General features: G+C 41.0%; 1 non-coding gene across 1 annotated transcript; it reads right to left on the bottom strand.

Moving 5' to 3' along the window:
* Positions 1 to 16,362: 16,362 nt before the first annotated feature.
* Positions 16,363 to 16,435, bottom strand: TRNAG-CCC. Its single transcript has one exon. It is a non-coding gene; the product is annotated as a tRNA-Gly (tRNA).
* Positions 16,436 to 19,377: the final 2,942 nt, after the last annotated feature.

Below are 19,377 nucleotides of genomic sequence, written 5' to 3'. Positions count from 1 at the left end.
GTTGGCACATGGAAGCACAGTGAAGTGTTTCCTAGTTATATAGAAATAAGATTGCTTGCTGAGAGTTAAGCCTATAAAATTCACCCACAAGCAGTAGATTAGCCACCTGTACAAGTAAACCATGAGAGATTGCCTGTAAATCTGGATCTAAAGAGTTTGGACAAACTTTAGGGCTTACACGTTTCCCTGCAATGCTTTGGCACAGGAAAAATCACAGCACTTAATTTTCCAAATCTAATGAAACCTGGCTCCAAGCACCCTCTCACGGAGTGGGGGGTGGGGGGTGGCCTGGCAGTGAGATGCATGCAAGCGTGTTAAGTCACTTCAGTCCTGTCTGACTCTTTGTGACCCCATGGACCGTAGCCCACCAGATTCCTCTGTCCATGGGATTCTCCAGGCAAGAATACTGGAGTGAGTTACCATGCCCTCCTGCAGGGGGTCTTCCTGACCCAGTGAGATGCCAAATGTCAATCAGTGTTGAGGGTTCCTCCCCTTCCCTAAGGGCTTATATTTAGTAACTATCCAGAAGCTTGTCATCGAAGCCCCTGGGATCCTTTTCGAAGACGAGTGCGTCCTCTCACTCTCTCTCGCTGGTTGCCGGGACCTTTTGCTGAGGTTCCTTGGCCTGTTGTCCAGCTCCTTCTCACTCCATGAGGTTCCAGCCTCCCCCAACCCTGGGCTCTTTGGGCCAGAAGAGCCTGTGGCTTGGCAGCTGTGACAACCCCCAGTACTGTCTCTGTTCCCTGCTGGAAATGCTCCCCTCCCCAGTGGCATCTTCTCCCTTCTTTCCTCCACGCCGCCTCCACTGGGGAGTTAAGCTGAACCTCCTCCAGTCCACCTCAAACACATAAGCTGTTTACTTCCTTCCTGATGACGGAGGCAGGGAGCTCAACCTTTAAAAAAATTTTCATTGGAGTATAATTGTTTTACAATGTTGTGTTACTTTCTCCTGGACATCAAAGTGAATCAGTTATACATACACATATATCCCATCTTTTATGGATTTCTGTCCCGTTCAGGTCACCACAAAGCACTGTGAAATTCCCTGTGCTGCACAGTTCTCATTAGTTATCTATTTAATGTGCATCTGTGCTCAGTTGCTTCAGTCATGTCTGACTCTTTGCGGCAAATGCAGAGTTCCAAAGAATAGCAAGGAGAGATAAGAAAGCCTTCCTCAGCGATCAATGCAGAGAAATAGAGAAAAGCAATAGAATGGGAAAGGCTGGAGATCTCTTCAAGAAAATTAGAGATACCAAGGGACCATTTCTTTTCTGTATAGTTCTTCTGTGTATTCTTGCCACCTCTTCTTAATTGATCTTCTGCTTCTGTTAGGTCCATACCATTTCTGTCCTTTATTGGGCCCATCTTGGCAGGAAATGTTCCCTTGGTATCTCTAATTTTCTTGAAGAGATCTCTAGTCTTTCCCATTCTATTGTTTTCCTCTTTCTTTGCATTGATCATTGAGGAAGGCTTTCTTATCTCTCCTTGCTATTCTTTGGAACTCTGCATTCAAATGGATATATCTTTCCTTTTCTCCTTTGCTTTTCACTTCTCTTCTTTTCACAGCTATTTGTAAGGCCTCCTCAGACAGCCATTTTGCTTTTTTGCATTTCTTTTTCTTAGGGATGGTCTTGATCCCTGTCTCCTGTACAATGTCATGAACCTAGGTCCATAGTTTATCAGGCACTGTGTCTATCAGATGTAGTCCCTTAAATCTATTTCTCACTTCCATTGTATAATCATAAGGGTGTCATGAAACGCCTGGATGGCATCACTGACTCGATGGAAATGAGTTTGAGTAAACTCCGGCAGTTGGTGATGGATAGGGAATTGGCCACCTCATACGAAGAGTTGACTCATTGGAAAAGACTCTGATGCTGGGAGGGATTGGGGGCAGGAGGAGAAGGGGATGACAGAGGATGAGATGGCTGGATGACATCACTGATTCGATGGATGCGAGTCTGAGTGAACTCCAGGAGTTGGTGATGGACAGGGAGGCCTGGGGTGCTGGGATTCATGGGGTTGCAAAGAGTCAGACACGACTGAGCGACTGAACTGACAACTGACAGAATGGTCTAGTGGTTTTCCCCACTTTCTTCAATTCAAGTGTGAATTTGGCAACAAGGAGTTCATGATCTGAGCTACAGTCAGCTCCTGGTCTTGTTTTTGTTGACTGTATAGAGAGAGGTTCTCTATTTTTGGCTGCAAAGAATATAATCAGTCTGATTTCGGCGTTGACCATCTGGTGATGCCCATGTGTAGAGTCTTCTCTTGTGTTGTTGGAAGAGAGTGTTTGCTATGACCAGTGTGTTCTCTTGGCAAAGCAGACTTTTGCCGTGCTTCATTCTGTACTCCAAGGTCAAATTTGCCTGTTACTCCAGGTATTTCTTCACTTCCTATTTTTGCATCCAGTCCCCTGTAATGAAAAGGACATCTTTTTTGGGTGTTAGTTCTAAAAGTTCTTGTAAGTCTTCATAGAACCATTCAACTTCAGCTTCTTCAGCGTTTCTGGTCAATAAAGGACAGAAATGGTATGGACCTAAAAGAAGCAGAAGATATTAAGAAGAGGTAGGAAGAATACACAGAAGAACTCTGCAAAAAAAACTTCACGACCCAGATAATCACTATGGTGTGATCATTCACCTAGAGCCAGACAACCCGGAATGTGAAGTCAAGTGGAGCTTAGAAAGCATCACTATGAACAAAGCTAGTGGAGGTGATGGAATTCCAGTTGAGCAATTTCAAATCCTAAAAGATGATGCTGTGAAAGTGCTGCACTCAATATGTCAGCAAATTTGGAAAACTCAGCAGTGGCCGCAGGACTGGAAAAGGTCAGTTTTCATTCCAATCCCAAAGAAAGGCAATGGCAAAGAGCACTCAAACTACTGCACAATTGCACTTATCTTGTATACTAGTAAAGTAATGCTCAAAATTCTCCAAGCCAGGCTTCAGCAATACATGAACCATTAACTTCCAGATGTTCAAGCTGGTTTTAGAAAAGGCATAGGAACCAGAGATCAAATTGCCAACATCCGCTGGATCATTGAAAAAGCAAGATAGTTCAAGAAAAATATCTATTTCTGCTTCTTGACTCTGCTATTTTATTGACTATGCCAAAGCGTTTGACTGTGTGGATCACAATAAACTGTGGAAAATTCTGAAAGAGATGGGAATACCAGACCACCTCACCTGCCTCTTGAGAAACTTGTATGCAGGTCAGAAAGCAACAGTTAGAACTGGACATGGAACAACAGACTGGCTCCAAACAGGAAAAGGAGTACATCAAGGCTATATATTGTCACCCTGATTATTTAACTTATATGCAGAGTACATCATGAGAAACGCTGGGCTAGATGAAGCACAAGCTGGAATCAAGATTGCCAGGAGAAATACCAATAACCTCAGATATGCAGATGATACCACCCTTATGGCAGAAAGTGAAGAGAAACTAAAAAGCCTCTTGATGAAAGTGAAAGAGGAGAGTGAAAAAGTTGGCTTAAAGCTCAACATTCAGAAAAGTAAGATCATGGCATCTGATCCATCACTTCATGGGAAATAGATGGGGAAACAGTGGCTCACTTTATTTTTGCAGGGGCTCCAAAATCACTGCAGATGGTGATTGTAGCCATGAAATTAAAAGACACTTACTCCTTGGAAGGAAAGTTATGAGCAACCTGCTGCTGTTGCTGCTAAGTCGTTTAGTCGTGTCCGACTCTGTGCAACCCCATAGACGGCAGCCCACCAGGCTCCACATCCCTGGGATTCTCCAACCAAGAATACTGCAGTGGGTTGCCATTTCCTTCTCCAATGCATGAAAGTGAAAAGTGAAAGGGAAGTTGCTCAGTCGTGTCCAACTCTTAGCGACCCCATGGACTGCAAGCCTACCAGGCTCCTCCATCCATGGGATTTTCCAGGCAAGAGTACCAGAGTGGGGTGCCATTGTCTTCTCTGATCACCAACCTAGACAGTATATTAAAAAGTAAAGACATTACTTTGTCAACAAAGGTCTGACTAGTCAAGGGTATGATTTTTCCAGTGGTCATGTATGGATGTGAGAGTTGGACTATAAAGAAAACTGAGCATTGAAGAATTGATACTTTTGAACTGTGGTGTTGGAGAAGACTCTTGAGAGTCCCTTGGACTGCAAGAAGATCCAACCAATCCATCCTAAAGGAGATCAGTCCTAGATGTTCAATGGAAGAACTGATGTTGAAGCTGAAACTCCAATACTTTGGCCACCTGATGCAAAGAGCTGACTCATTTATAAAGACCCTGATGCTGGGAAAGATTGAAGGCAGGAGGAGAAGGGGACAACAGAGGATGAGATGGTTGGATGGCATCACCAATTCAATGGACATGGATTTGGGTAGACTCCAGGAGTTTGTAATGGACAAGGAGGCCTCTCGTGCTCTGGTTCAAGGGGGCACAAAGAGTCCGACATGACTGAGTGACTGAACTGAAATGAATGGATGTTGCCTGCCAGGCTCCTCTGTCCATGGGATTCTTCAGGCAAGAGTATTGGAATGGATTGCCATGCCCTACTCCAGGGGATCTTCCCAACTGAGGATCCAACTGGGCCTCCTTTGTCTTCTGCATTGCAAGTGGATTCTTTCCTGCTGGGCCACCGGGGAAGCCCTATTTTATGCTTAGTATCAGTAGTGTATACATGTCATTCCCAAGGGGTTCAACTTTAGAAACCAGTGCTTCCTGCATTGGGGTGGGGAAAAGAGATTGTTATCTTTCCTTGGTGAGTCTACAGTAATAATAGTAATATTTGCAACTATAGAAAAATATCCCATAACAGCAACAAGTATACCACAAAACAATCCCAAGGCATCAGTTTTTTTTTTTTTCCCCCTCTTATTAACTCATCTGATTGAATAATATACACTGGTAATCAAGAGGATCTGAACATATTCTCAGAGTAAGGGATCTTACACATGACTCTAATGTAAAGGCGCAAATAGAATCAATTGCTTTATAACTTGCTTAGACAAAGACTGGTTAACTACTGAGTCTGATAAACAGAATGGAGTCTAGAGAAAAGATAGCCAGTGAGAGAGAATTTTTTTCAGTAAATCTCCAGCACTCTTGAATTTAAATGGCTTAATCATGTTTGGCAGGTTACATTACGTATTTCTTTTGTTATGGTGGGAAAGGGTGCACCAAGCGATGTTAGCTCGACAATCATGGAGCTCTTCTAACTTCCTTTGTTTGGATTTCATCCCTCCTGGTCAATTCTAGGTCTTGCAAGGCTGAGATCTTGTCATGGTGTCAGGCAGCCCTGAGAACTCTCACCCCAGTGGCCAGTCAGCCTAAGTAGCGTTTCTCATCTTACCCAATTTAGCTACATCCAAGTTCAAAAAAAAAAATTCTTTGTTTATTTTATGATGACTACAGAAAAAAATACGTTTACTTTTGGTTAGACTCTTGTTTTCCCACTGTGTGATGTGGTACATGTTTGTGAGACTGGTAGTTGCTTTTCCCATGAAAAGGGAATGTTCCACTCACCCATTCATTCATGCAATAAATATTTACTGGAATTCTAGTATATGGTAGGCATTGTTCTAAGTATTCAGTTCAGTTCAGTCGCTCAGTCGTGTCCGACTCTTTGCGATCCCATGAACTGCAGCACGCCAGGCCTCCCTGTCCATCACCATCTCCTGGAGTTCACTCAGACTCACGTCCATCGAGTCAGTGATGCCATCCAGCCATCTCATCCTCTGTTGTCCCCTTCTCCTCCTGCCCGCAATCCCTCCCAGCATTAGAGTCTTTTCCAATGAATCAACTCTTCGCATGAGGTGGCCAAAGTACTGGAGCTTCAGCTTTAGCATCATTCCTTCCAAAGAAATCCCAGGGTTGATCTCCTTCAGAATGGACTGGTTGGATCTCCTTGCAGTCCAAGGGACTCTCAAGAGTATTCTCCATCACCACAGTTCTAAGTATGGGAGCTACAAAAATGAATCAGATAGATATGGTTTCTGTCCATGGGGCTTATATTTAACCCAAATAATTTCCTGACGTTTTGTCAAAATCACTCTCTTTATTTTCTCTTTTTTCCTTTTTTATTAGAGTTCTTAATTACAAGTTCTAAACATCAGACTGCTTATATTTGAATCAATTGCAAATTCCCTGATCCTAGCCCTTGACATTCTAATCAAGTGGTTCTAAGATAGATATCTATATTAAAAAAAAAATGCTTCTAGTTTGTTTGATGTGACCTAGATTTGAGAACCATTATTACCAAGACCTTCTAATCATTTAGAACTAAAATTGTGGTGGTATCTTAACCATACATGGATGATAGAAGCCGTCGACAAATATAGGATGCCAACGAGGCATTTTCTTTTTGCCATGGAACTACTGTTAAGACTCAAACTGAAGCCCAAAGTGCAATGTGGTTCATTTCCTAAATTTGTAAAATTACTAGCAATTGAGGTCAGCCACCCTCCTGGAGGACTCAAGTCTATGAGAGGCCCAGAGTTAGAGAAAGGACCCAACCACCCATGACTCCCAGGGAACTCTGGGGGAGAGGATGACAGCCTTTTAGGGAGTGGATGTACAAAGTCATTCCTTCTCTCAAGTCAAGTGTGTGAAGGAGGGGAGCTCAAGCAAATCACTGGGAAAGTAAACAATATTGTTCCCTGATGGCATGACCTTCTCAAGCAGCAGACTTGCTGATGCACCTTGTGAGTGATGGGGATGTGGGGAAAGAGACCTGAGTGGAAATGGCATGAAGGGAACAAAATCCAGTTGGTGAGGGTTCCTCCTTCTTCAAAGTGCAGATGAGGGAGCCCTCACATGCCTGCAGACCCGGAAGTGGGCTCTGAGAAATAATTAATATATGAGCCTGGGAGCGGCAGTTGTCCCAAGACTGATGCAGTGTTGGGGCAAAGAGGGACCCACATGTGGGGGAAGCCTCCAGGGCAGCATTTGCTAAAGGATGTAACCAAACCTCTCTCCAGAGGGGAGGCCTGGAGCCACCACTGGTCCTCCCTGAGCCCATAGATGGTAGTCTGCTGCTGCTGCTGCTGCTGCTAAGTCGCTTCAGTCGTGTCCGACTCTGTGCCACCCCATAGACTGAAGCCCACCAGGCTCCCCCGTCCCTGGGATTCTCCAGGCAAGAACATTGGAGTGGGTTGCCATTTCCTTCTCCAGTGCATGAAAGTGAAAAGTGAAAGGGAAGTTGCTCAGTCATGTCTGACTCTTGGCGACCCCATGGACTACAGCCCACCAACCTCCTCCATCCATGGGATTTTCCAGGCAAGAGTACTGGGGTGTGATGTCATTGACTTCTCCAAGATGATAGTCTAGGAGAAGTAATAATCCACCGAGGAGAGGATGACCGTTTGCTCAGTCACAAGAGGAGATGCTCAAGGCTTGCTCCCTGATCCAATTCCAAAGGTGCTCCCACTGAGAAGTAGGGAGAGGTGCATGGGGCACAGAGCCAGAATCCTATCTCATGACCCTCCCCCCACCCCCGCCCCAACCCCGTCATCTTGCCAATTCCCTCAGCTTTTGGTCCAAAACGAAACTGGGTCATGTGACAAGTTGAGTTTTGATGGAAAATACAACTGAAGTGTTTGAGTGACTGGCACAGAGTCTGATATAGTTGAATGAGATAGTTGTAATAACCATATTTGTTTGCAAAGCACATGATATGTTTGGGGAGCTGCGACGCAGTAGGAAAATGGTGTGGGTTTGGGAAACTTATTGGAAAACTGAAACTATTATATATCCATGTGAAAGCGAAAGTGTTAGTTGCCCAGTTGTGTCCAACTCTTTGTGAACCCATGGACTGACAGGCTCCTCTGTCCATGGGCTTCTGGAGGCAAGAACACTGGAGTAGGTTGCCATTTCCTTCTCCAGCGGATCCTCCCAACTCGGGTCGAACCTGAGTCTCCTGCACTACAGGCAGATTCTTTACCTCCTGGGAAAGCCACCGGGGAAGCCCCACTATATGTCCATAATGAGCTGATATTCTTTAACAGTGTTTTTGTTTTAAAATTTTTTGAATACTTACATATATATATGCTCGTGTGACAGAATTTAAAAACTATAAAAAGCTAAGAATAGAAGATATGCTTTCTCCCCTTTCCTCTCCCTCAACCATGCAGTTCTTATATTTCTTTCTTAAAATACTACAGAACTGCTTTATATTAAAGTGTCCAGAAGTAGTATTTTAAAAAGAATTTTAATTGGAGGGTAATTACTTTACAATATTGTGGTGGTTTTTGCCATACATTCACATGAGCACACGGGTGAACCCCCCTCCCTTCTCCCTCCCCATCCCATCTCTCAGGGTCGTCCCAGTGTGCCAGCCCTGAGCACCTTGTCTCATGCATCAAACCTGGACTGGCGATATATTTCACATATGATATTATACATGTTTCAGTGCTTTTCTCTCAAATCATCCCACCCTCGCCTTCTCCCAGAAAGCTTCCAAAAATAGTATTTTTTAAATAAAATTATATTATAGTCATATAATTATTCTCTAGCACTGATGAACATAAATAAGAAATATGTGGGCTAGATACATTTCTACATTCTAGGGTTAGTTTTCGGAAGCTGCTGTCAGGCAGCACCATCTTGTTCTCATGACTTCTTTGTGACCCTGTTAGTCTCAGTGTTTGAAATTCCCCAGAAGCAGATATTCAGAATATACTCAGGGGTTTGCCTTTAAGTTTTGGATCTTTGAAACAGCTATTCCCATATTAATTATGTCTTATTGATTTGCTTATTCCTATGTCACTCACTATGTGTTGCTTATTCGAATAAAATCACTTTATTCATTAAAGGTTTTATTTTTATATATTTATTTGGCTGCACTAGGTCTTAGTTGGGGCATGCAGAATCTTCAATTTCTGTGGCAGCATGCAGGACTTTTAGTTGCGGCTTGCAAACTCTTAGTTGCGGCATGTAGGATCTAGTTCCCTGACCTGGGGTCGAACCCAGGCTGCCCGAATTGGGAAGGCAGAGTCTTAGCCCACTGGGCCACTAGGGAAGTCCCTCTTCAAAGATCTGAAGTCCTATATAGCTTCAGAAAGTTTGTTTAGTCACTGAGTCGTGTCTGACTCTTTGTGACTCCATGGACTGTAGTCTACCATGCTCCTCCGTCCATGGGATTTTCCAGGCAAGAGTACTGGAGTGGGTTGCCATTTCCTTCTCCAGAGGATCTTGCCATCCCAGGGAGCGAACCTGGGTCTCCCACATTGTAGGCAGATGCTTTACCATCTGAGCCACCAGGAAAGTCTATATAGCTTCAGAAGGAACGCTAAATGTACCTTCTGCCTCCTCTAATCATTCAAGATTCTGTGTAAATTATGAAACTATATACTTGGTTTTCTCAGCTATGGAACTGAACAAAGACATCTTCCTTTCTTCTGCTTTATATACTGGGGAAAAGCTTTGTTAGCTGGCTTTGTCACAGGCTAAGGATGAATTTCAAGAAGTTGACTTGTTTAAGTGACTTTTTTTTAGGATTAGTGTGTGTGTGGGGTTAAAAAAGCTTTCATTGGCCCAAGGCCAAATTCAAATTTAGGTAACAAGATTATAAAGCTGAGAATCTCCTCAACTCTCATCTCTCAAACTAAATTGGGTTTTATCACTCTATGTTTGCTTGTTTCTTCAAGTCAATAATCATTCTTTAGCATGCAAGCTCCTTACAGAGACTGTAAATTATTTATTTTGCATACTTGACATCATAATCAGAGCATTTTGTGCACTGCGAGTAATTGATAAAATATTTGTAGAGTGATGGACTGAAGAGTTTAGCTTTAATTCAGTAATGGATAGGAAACTAAAACAAGAACAAAAACTAAAAATAAAAAAAACTCGGTAATAGAAAGGAAGAGAGTTTAAATAGGAGCATTACACAACCAGAATTGTGTTTAGAAAAGTGAGTGTGGTACATGGCTACCAGATTCAGCAAATAAAAACACAGGATGCCCTGCATTTTACCTGACATCTCTGGTAGGGTGTTAATATACTGTATAGATTGAGTGGGCTTCCTAGGTGGCACTAGTGGTAAAGAACCTGCCTTCCAAAGCAGGAGACCTAAGAGACGAGTTTATTCCCTGAGTTTGGAAGATCCCCTGGAGGAGGGCCTGGCAACTCCTCCAGGATTCTTGCCTGGAAAAATCCCATGGACAGGGGAGCCTGGCGGGCTACAGTCCATGGGGTTTCAAAGAGTCAGACAGGACTGAAGCAGCTTAGCATGCACGCATGCAAAGATTCAGTAGAAAGAGAATGGGCTTTTCTGATACCTTGGATGGTAAAGAATCTGCCTGTAATGTAGGAGACCCAAGTTCAAACCCTGGGTGGGGAAGATCCCCTGGAGAAGGGAAAGGCAACCAACCCACTTGAGTATTCTTGCCTGGAGAATTCAATGGACAGAGGAGCCTGGCAGGCTACAATCCATGGAGTCACAGAGGCAGACGTGACTGAGCGACTAACACTTTCAGGAGACTACTGAGATTACTGTGGGTGAGGAGGTTGCTGCTGACAGTAGATATGTAAGGATTGGATTTGGGGCACACTGTGGAAGTAGAATGGGCAGGACTTTTTGACTGTGTGTGGGAGATGAAGGAGAAGTGAAATCCAAGTCATTTCTGCAAGGGTTTATATGAGTTGATGATCTCCAGAAAGCTGAGAGGTGACTAGGTTTGGGTAGGGAGAGGAAAAAGATCAAGATAGAAAATAAGTTCGATTGAAACCTTTTTGAATTTACAGTTGGAAATGACCAGAAGATGTTTAGAAATACTGATTTAGAGCTAGGGAGAAGTTTGGTAGGTTCAGACACAAGAGCCTTTTAAGAAGAATTCCAAGAAGCAGTGGGTAGAAAGATTTTTACTGGAGTATACCTGGTTGTGGATCAGGGTGAAGACACGTGTCTCTTAATGCTGAATTTGATCAAGAAACAGAGGAGCCAAACGTATTTAAACATTCCATTAAGCGATGGTGTATATATTGGTGATTGTTTTCAAAACAACGTCATCCTGAGTATAATAGGGCCTTTAGTGAAGCAAGAAATTTTTCTTGCCGAACCTTAACAGAAGCACTGACAACTTTGTCCTCAGGGTAAGGAACAAAGGCCAAGGAAGGGTCCTAATAGATGATGCTATTCCTGCTTGAGTCTCTCCTGGCTTTCCTAGGTTGTGTATTCTTGAATAAATTTACTGAGGACTTAGAGGAGGAGGTGTGTGTGTGTGTGCATGTGTGTCCCACCATAACCTTTCTGCAGTTTTGCAGTGGTGATCAATAAATATTTATTGAAAAAAGAGAGTCAATAAATGAATGAATTGTCAGTTAATAGGCAGAGATACAGCTGTATTAGTAATATCAACATAATGGTAATAGAGTAGATATTATGGAAATTTAGAAAATTCATTATTTTCTGTGAGTCTTTAGAGGTCTCAAGGAAGACGTCTGTGGATTTATGCTGGAAAATCACAGATGCTGGAGAACTGTCCCAGGTATTGATTCCAGCCCTGCCAGGTCCTCTTCCCCCAGCACACCAGTTCCTGCATACACATAGTGACAAAGTCTGGGTGTAGCAGGGTTGGAAGCATGAGATGTTGGCACCTGTTTAGAGTGCGCTTTTCTATTTTGAGGAGTTCCAGATGGGAAGAGTTGGATAAAAATGTATGAACCTAGTGCATGGAACAAGCAAGTCCCCAGAGGTAGAAAAATCTGACTAAAGGGTGAACTTCCCTTATAGTTACTCCTCCTATCTGCTCTGTTAGCAATTGGATTTTGATCATCTGAGAACTAAATACAAATGGAAGAGTTTAAGTGGCAACCAGAACTCAAGAAATAAAACCACAACCTTTACGAAGAGGTTAAAAAAAAAAAAAAAGGTTTAAATGTTTGGAGCTCCATCTTCTGGTCATGAAATAAGATAGAATTGAAATGTAAAGTGGAAGTTGCTCAGTTGTGTCCGACTCTTTGCGACCCCATGAACTATACAGTCCATGGAATTCTCCAGGCCAGAATACTGGAGTGGGTAGCTGTTCCCTTCTCCAGGGGATCTTCCCAACCCAGGGATCGAACCCAGGTCTCTCACATTGCAGTCGTATTCTTTACCAGCTGAGCCGCCAGGGAAGCCCTGAAATGTGATGTTGATCATAAATGCTAAAATGTATCAATAGCAACTGTGCGAAGTGTATTGTCTCATTTATCTGTTATGTCAAACAAATTGCAAGCTCACAAACCCAGAAATTAAGGTTCTTCATGATCTGACTCCAACTTCCTGTTTCATCCCCATTCATTCATCCATTTTAACAAGCGTGTACTTGAGCCTACCAGGTTCTGGTTGGACTCCATGGGAAGTGCCAAACTATGTCTTCAGTCTTGGCACTTGCTTAAGGAACGATTCTTTTATTTGCATACCATCAAAAAACACATTGGCTATGTTACATGTAGTGTAAACTCCATCAAGAGTACATGGATAATGCTTCTTTTCCCAAATTAACGTTTGACAGAAATGGGTCAGTTTTCCTCTGATTGGCACCCCAGACATAATACACTCTTCCTCCCTCCAGCAGCCACAGTTTTAGGTTTGTGGATGCTGTTTAAGCTGTGATAGATATGCAAATACATGTTTGGTACTTCTTGTGAATTTGAGTAAGGACAAATGTGGGTATGAGTTTTTTTTTTTGTTTTTTTTTTTTTTTACAAAAAATAGTAAAATACTGTCCCTCTGTATGCAGTTGCCTACCACCCCAAGATGCAACACATAACATTTCATAATATTTAGCCTGTCTCCTTTTTAGGCTTGTCTGTAGAATTATAAGCAATGCTTACAAAGATTCTTACGCTCATGGGTGTTTCTCCAGAGGAGATACTGAGAAGCGAGATTATTGCGCCATGGGGTATGTCTGTTTTTGGCTTGACAGACACTGATCATTGCCCTCTGAAGTGGCAGTTGTAATGAAAGGGCTGTTTTCCCACATTTCTCTGTCCGTACACCTGCCAACACTTGATATAGTCAAACTCTTTTATCTTTTTGGTCATTCCGATAGCTAAGCACTTGTATTTTACTATTGTTTTCACTTTTATTTTCTGCTAGTTCATCCTTTAATGCTTATTGACCATTTTGTCTTTTCTTCTGGGAATAGCATTTTATTCTTTCTGTGCTTCTATCCATTACCCATTTTTACTGGACTGTTTTGTGTATATTGAATATATAGGAATTCTTGGTATATTACGGATTATTGTTTGCTATATATGTGGAATTTTTTTCTCTATTATTGCCCCTTTATTTCATTTTACTTTATTTTTTATGAAAGTATAGATGGCATCACTGACTCGATGGACATGATTTTGAGTAAACTCAGGGAGTTAGTGAAGGACAGGGAAGACTGGCATGCTATAGTTCATGGGGTCATAAAGAGTCGGGCACAAGTTAGCGGCTGAACAACAACAAATAGTTGACACACAATATTGTGTTAGTTTCAGGTGTACAACATAGTGGCTTGACACTTACATTATGAAATGGTCACCACTATGAATGTAGTTACCATCTGTCATCATACAAAGTTATTACAATATTATTGGCTATATTCTCTATGCTGTATATTACATCCCTTTGACTTATTTATTTTATGATTGGAAGTTTGTATCTCTTAATCTCCTTCACCTATTTCTCTGTTCCTCCATGCCTTCTTTCCCTGTGACAACCACCAGTTTGCTCTCTGTAGGTATGAGTCTGTTTTTGTTTTGTTTTGCTTGCTCATTTGTTTTGCTTTTTAGATTATACATATATACAGATAGTTTTTGTCTTTTTCTGTCTGACTTATTTCACTTAGCATAGTACCCTCTAGCTCCATCCATATTGTTGCAAATGGCAAGATTTCATTCTTTTTTATTGTTGAGTAATATTTCATTGTATTCCTTTTAAAAACATTGCCAGTGGTATTATTTATAATGCATAAGTTTTTATTTTGGCTTCCCTGCTGGCTCAGATGGTAAACAATCCACCTACTATCTAGAAGACCTGGGTTTGATCCCTGGGTCAGGAAGATCCTCTGGAGAATGGGATGGCAACCCACTCCAGTATACTTGCCTGGAGAATCCTATGGACAGAGGAGCCTGGAAGGCTTCAGTCCAAGGTGTCTCAGAGAGTTGGATATGACTGACTATGAGTTTCAAGTTTTTATTTGTCAATCTGAGTCATCAATCTTTTCCTGATATATATTTGTTCTATATTCTCATGCATGTGTGCGTGCATGCTCAGTTGCTTCAGTATAAGGAGCTCTTTTAGTCCCTGACAATAAAGCTGTAAAAGAAACAAAGACCTTCCTATCAGGGCGTTTATATTCTAGTAGGAAGAAACAGAAGATATAGAATGTTACACAAATAAAATATTTCAAATGATGCCAAGTGTTATGGAGAATAGGGAGTGGCTGGGTAGGCTGGGGGGAATGTTAGTTACACAGAGTGGAGAGGGAAGAGCCCTTCATTGTGGTGATATTGAATAGACATTTGAACGGGTCCAAGAGAGCCATTAGGCACTCAGGTCAAGGGAACTGCCATTGCAAAACCTCAAAGGTGAGGGTACTACAGGTTTTGTCCTTTAGTACCACCAAGATGACAGGTGTAGCTAGAGTGGCGTTAAAAAGATGGAGGCTTGGGGTAGAGGATGAGGTCGGAGAGGTAGACCCACATCATACAGGGTCTTGCAGGCCGCTTGCACGTGCTTTGAATTTTACCCCAAGTGAGATAGAAAGAAGCCATTGGAGGACTTTAATGAGAATAGTGACATAATCTATGTTTTAAAAGTATCACCATAGCTGCTTATGAAATCAGTTATCAAGTAAGAATTGAAATAAGACTAACTGCAGAAATTCAAGTTAGAGATTAATTGTCAAATGCTCTTGATTGGTTTAATAAAATAAAGACTGAGAATTGACCCCTGGATTTGGCAATGGGGCGTTTACTGTGGAGTGTGTACTTGATTTAACAGGTAATACAGACCCTTTGAAGATTTTATAGGGAAGTTATATCATTAGCACTGTACTGTATGAAAATCTGTTTTTTGGTAGATGGGAAGGATTGGATTAAATGAAAAAAAAAACCTGAGATAGAGGGACATGTTAGGTGCCCATTTTATTGAAAGATTATGGGGTAACAAAGAGAAAGGACATTTTAGAGTCTGAAGTGAAAGAACTAGATAATTGAAGGAATACAGGGTAAGATCAAGACAGAAGAGTCAAAGGCAAATTTTTTGAAATTGTGTGACTAGAAAACTCAGAGTTCCATTAACAGAGATTGGACTGTCAGGAACGGAAGATGATGCCTTTAACTTCATGTATCATGACTTTGAAGTCCTACACACCCAGGTTCACTTCAGTGTTCCCGTTTATTCATTTATTTATAGTTATTTACTTGGGCTTTCCAGGTGGCACTAGTAGCAGAGCATCCTCCTGCCGTTTCAGGAGGTGCAGGAGACCTGGGTTCGAACCCTGAGTCGGGAAGATCCCCTGGAGAAGGGCACGGCAACCCCCTTCAGTCTTCTTGCCTGAAAGATTCCATGGACAGAGGAGCTTGGCGGGCTACATTCTGTAGGGCTGCAAAGAGCTGGACAGGACTGAACATTTATTTCTTCGGAAGTGCTGGGTCTTAGCCACTGGATCGCCAGGGAAGTCCCTCAGTACTCAACTTTGAATTGTGGTTTTGCAGTCCCTATCAGCAGTGCCTGCTTTGAGACTTCAGAGGCATCTGGTAAACCACAATCTTCCGACAGGCAGAAGGTCTTTTCATAACCTTGGAGGCCTTGGCGATTGAATCCTGCTCTTCTCCCTAGTGTAAACCTTTGTTACTTTACTCTGTAGTCCATATTGTTGATTCACATGGAATAGGAGCCTCGCAGAATAGGCCTTATTTTCCTTGGATTATGTGCTGATTTTGAAGTCTGTCTGTGTGATAAGTTTTGGTGAAGATATCCTTCAGAATGGAAATGTCAATCCAGAATATAAAAGAGAGATAAAAGTTGACGATTGAAAGGTGGAAGTCATATGCTCTCCAACTGGATAAGAATCCCAAGGGAAAGAATGTAAAAAGAGAAAACTGTTAATTACAGATGCTGAAAGAAATCTATGTAGAAAGAAAGTTAATTTGAAAAATTGATGGGGTGGTAGGAGGAGATGTACATTTAAAAGCTATTGAGATCTTTTTTAAAAAAATGATTTTAAGAAGATTTATTTATTTGGCAATGCCAGGTCTTAGTGAGGCAGGCAGATCTTCACTCTTCTTTGTGACATGAAGGATCTTTTAGTTTTGACATGAAGGATCTTTTAGTTTCGACATGCAGGATCTTTAGTTGCAGCATGCGAACTCTTAGTTGTGGCCTGTAGTATCTAATTCCCTGACCAGGGATCGAACCTGGGCCCCCTGCATTGGGAGTGCAGAGTCTTAGCTACTGGACCACTAGGGAAGTCCCCAAACTGCTGATATCTTAAATGTTCTCACAACAAGAAAGAAATGATAAATACTTATGTGGTAGAGGTGTTAGCTAATGCTATGGTAGTAATCATCTTGCAATATAAATTTATCAAATCAACACGTCATATACCTTAAACTTATACAATGTTACATTGTCAACTATATCTCAATTTAAAACATGTTTAAAAAAATTGAAAAAAAAGGGAAAGCAAGGAGGAAAAACAAAAGCCATTAAAAAAATTTCTCAAAAAAGAAAATGTTTTCTTTAGTTGGTCACCTTGATGGGCCTTGCTGTAGTGGAAAATAAAATTCAGAGCATAATAGTGGTCTGGGGGAGACATAGAGACAAGGTTTGTGAGGCCTACAAGATCAATATAGAGAAAGAATGGGAAGAACCCCAAGAACTGGAAAAAATTGGGAAACAGGAAACGATGGGAGGGGATGGAGTGGATGTTGGAGTGAACAGGGATGAGATCAGTGAGAAGTTCCTGACTGTGGGTGTGGCTTTGTACTTTTAAGACCACAGGTGGCTTTAAAAATAAAATAAAATCCCTTTGATTTTAGGATACTGTGGGTAATGTGATATACTGTCAATTTAATAAAATCTTTTGAAGAGAAAATATGACTGCACTTTAATTGTACAGATTGATTGTAAGATATATCAAAATTCCAAGCCCATTAAAGTGGAGAGAATGTGTCTTTGAATAGCAGGAATACTGAATTCATTTTTAAATCTTTTGGTATGTTGTGCTGTGATACAGCACACCCTCTTACCTCATGTTGTTACTGAAACTTCAGTAAAGATATATGATCACAGCTATAATGTGATTAGATCTTAAGGGATTAGTGTTTGGGGGAAATTAGTGTTTTGGAATATATTCTATACTGAGTCAATGTGGATTAAACCTAAGGAAAGACAAAGATGCCACTTAAGAATTCGGCAGGAGCAAGAAATCTGAGGAAGTGACTCAGAGTAACGTAAGTTCCTTTATTGTTCATGAAAGTATTAGGGATGAGGTGGGTATTTCATCATATACAGGACAGGGATTCTTTCCATTTTAATTCACATAATGTATATAAAAATATGTGGAAATAGAAGAGGGTGGTGTCTATTTTGGGAACATTCAGCTTGTAAACATATGGGTCACAACACACTTCAAGCAGAAAAGAAGAAATGGAGATGAGAAAAGTAATCATTGAAGAGGTAGAAGAAAAGAATTTTAGATTATTTCTAATGCTTCAGTGACTAAATCTGGACTGGTTAAGATGTCAACAAATCCTCTGACCTTTAAAAGTTGCTCTTGTCCTGTAATGCAATTACCTACTCCGTCTCTCTCTCTTTTCTCTCTTTAGAGAAAATTTTATAAGAAGTTAATTGTCTCCAGAAAGCTTTTCCTTTCAACTCAGAAGAATGTTGACTTTGTGCTTTTGGGGGATGAAATGAATGTGTCTTTTTATCTTCCATGTAAACCTAACTAGATCATAAGTTTCCAAACTGACCAAATTTTGTGGACGTTGGAAGAGGAGGGCAGTCATCATCTCCTTCTCTGAGACAATGTAATGATGAATCCCATGGCAATGTCTTTCAGAACCACGTGGGATTCATCCTTTGTGCAGTTAATCTATTGTGCATGTTCATTGTGTGGGTTTGTGTGTGTGTTATATTTTCACTCTTAAGACTATTAGTTCTCTTTGAAACTCTACATCCAGGGTAAGCTATGGATGGGTAGTATGGACTTACCCCAACTAATTGCAGAATGAGCCCTGCTTGTCAGCAGGGCTCTTTCTATTTCCTAATTCTCTTTCTGCTATGCAGCAAGGGGAGCATTAGGGTACAGAGCTTGAAAAAGAGCTCCATGTTGCACAACAAAGTGATATTTTAGTTTTATATGCCAAAATAGAGCACATAGTGTAAATGATTCCTTGGTTCAGAAATATGTAAAATCTTAGTATGTACTTATTATCTAAATGTAGTTGTATATTTAGTTGAAAATTGTTGAAGACTGTATATAAAATAGTATGTATGCATCTCATCATATTGCACCTCATCATATTGCACATTTGAACTCAAGAAACATTGTACTAAACTTTCAAGGTTATCAGTTTATTTTTTAAATTTCCTTTGAAATTCAGAGTATTCTTTTTTAAAAAAACATATATATTATATATATAAACATATACATATATTTATTTATGTATTTATTTGGCTGCCCTGGGTGTTAGTTGAGGCATGCTGGGATCTTTTGGTCATGTCATGTGGGATCTAGTTCCCTGACCTGGGATTGAACCAAGGCCCCCTGCATTGGAGCATGGGATCTTAACCATTAGACCACCAGGAAAGTCCCAAAATTTTCTTGCTAGTTTCAACTGTGGAAGAATCAAAAGTTTCTCCAAGTTGTATGGAGTTTCGCATCGCTACAGATTGAATCTTTATCTTCATATTAAAGTATAAAGAACTTCAGATGTTTCCCAAATATATCATGTCTTCATTGTAACCTTAACCTTCTAATCAGTTTCTATTCTTAAAAGCTAAGGGGGTTCAAGTAAATACTTGTTAGAAGGGGAAACAAAAAAGCACATTGCTCTAATAATAAGGAGCTTCAGGTGTTGGCTTTGTGGACCTAGCATACAGATTTAAATCTCTCTGAGATTTATATTTGACCTAATGTGTATTCATAACTATTTTAGCTGTAGCAACATGACTTTTGTTTTGCATACCTAATAAGGGTAAGTGATGAGTCAGACTAATGATACTACTTTATGCTTCTTTAGCATCTCATCTACAGCTTACTATATACTTTGTAAACATTAATTAAACATCACAACACACCTTGGAGGAAAGGTAAGTATTATTATCCTTCTATGGATACAGATATAGAGGGCTTAGGTAAGGCAAATATTAAGTATATAGAACTGAGTTCTATAGGATAAGGC

The sequence above is a fragment of the Oryx dammah genome, unplaced genomic scaffold (genome assembly GCF_014754425.2).
Source record: "Oryx dammah isolate SB20612 unplaced genomic scaffold, SCBI_Odam_1.1 HiC_scaffold_3, whole genome shotgun sequence".
NCBI lineage: Eukaryota > Metazoa > Chordata > Mammalia > Artiodactyla > Bovidae > Oryx > Oryx dammah.
This window is presented reverse-complemented; position numbering and strand designations above follow the sequence as displayed.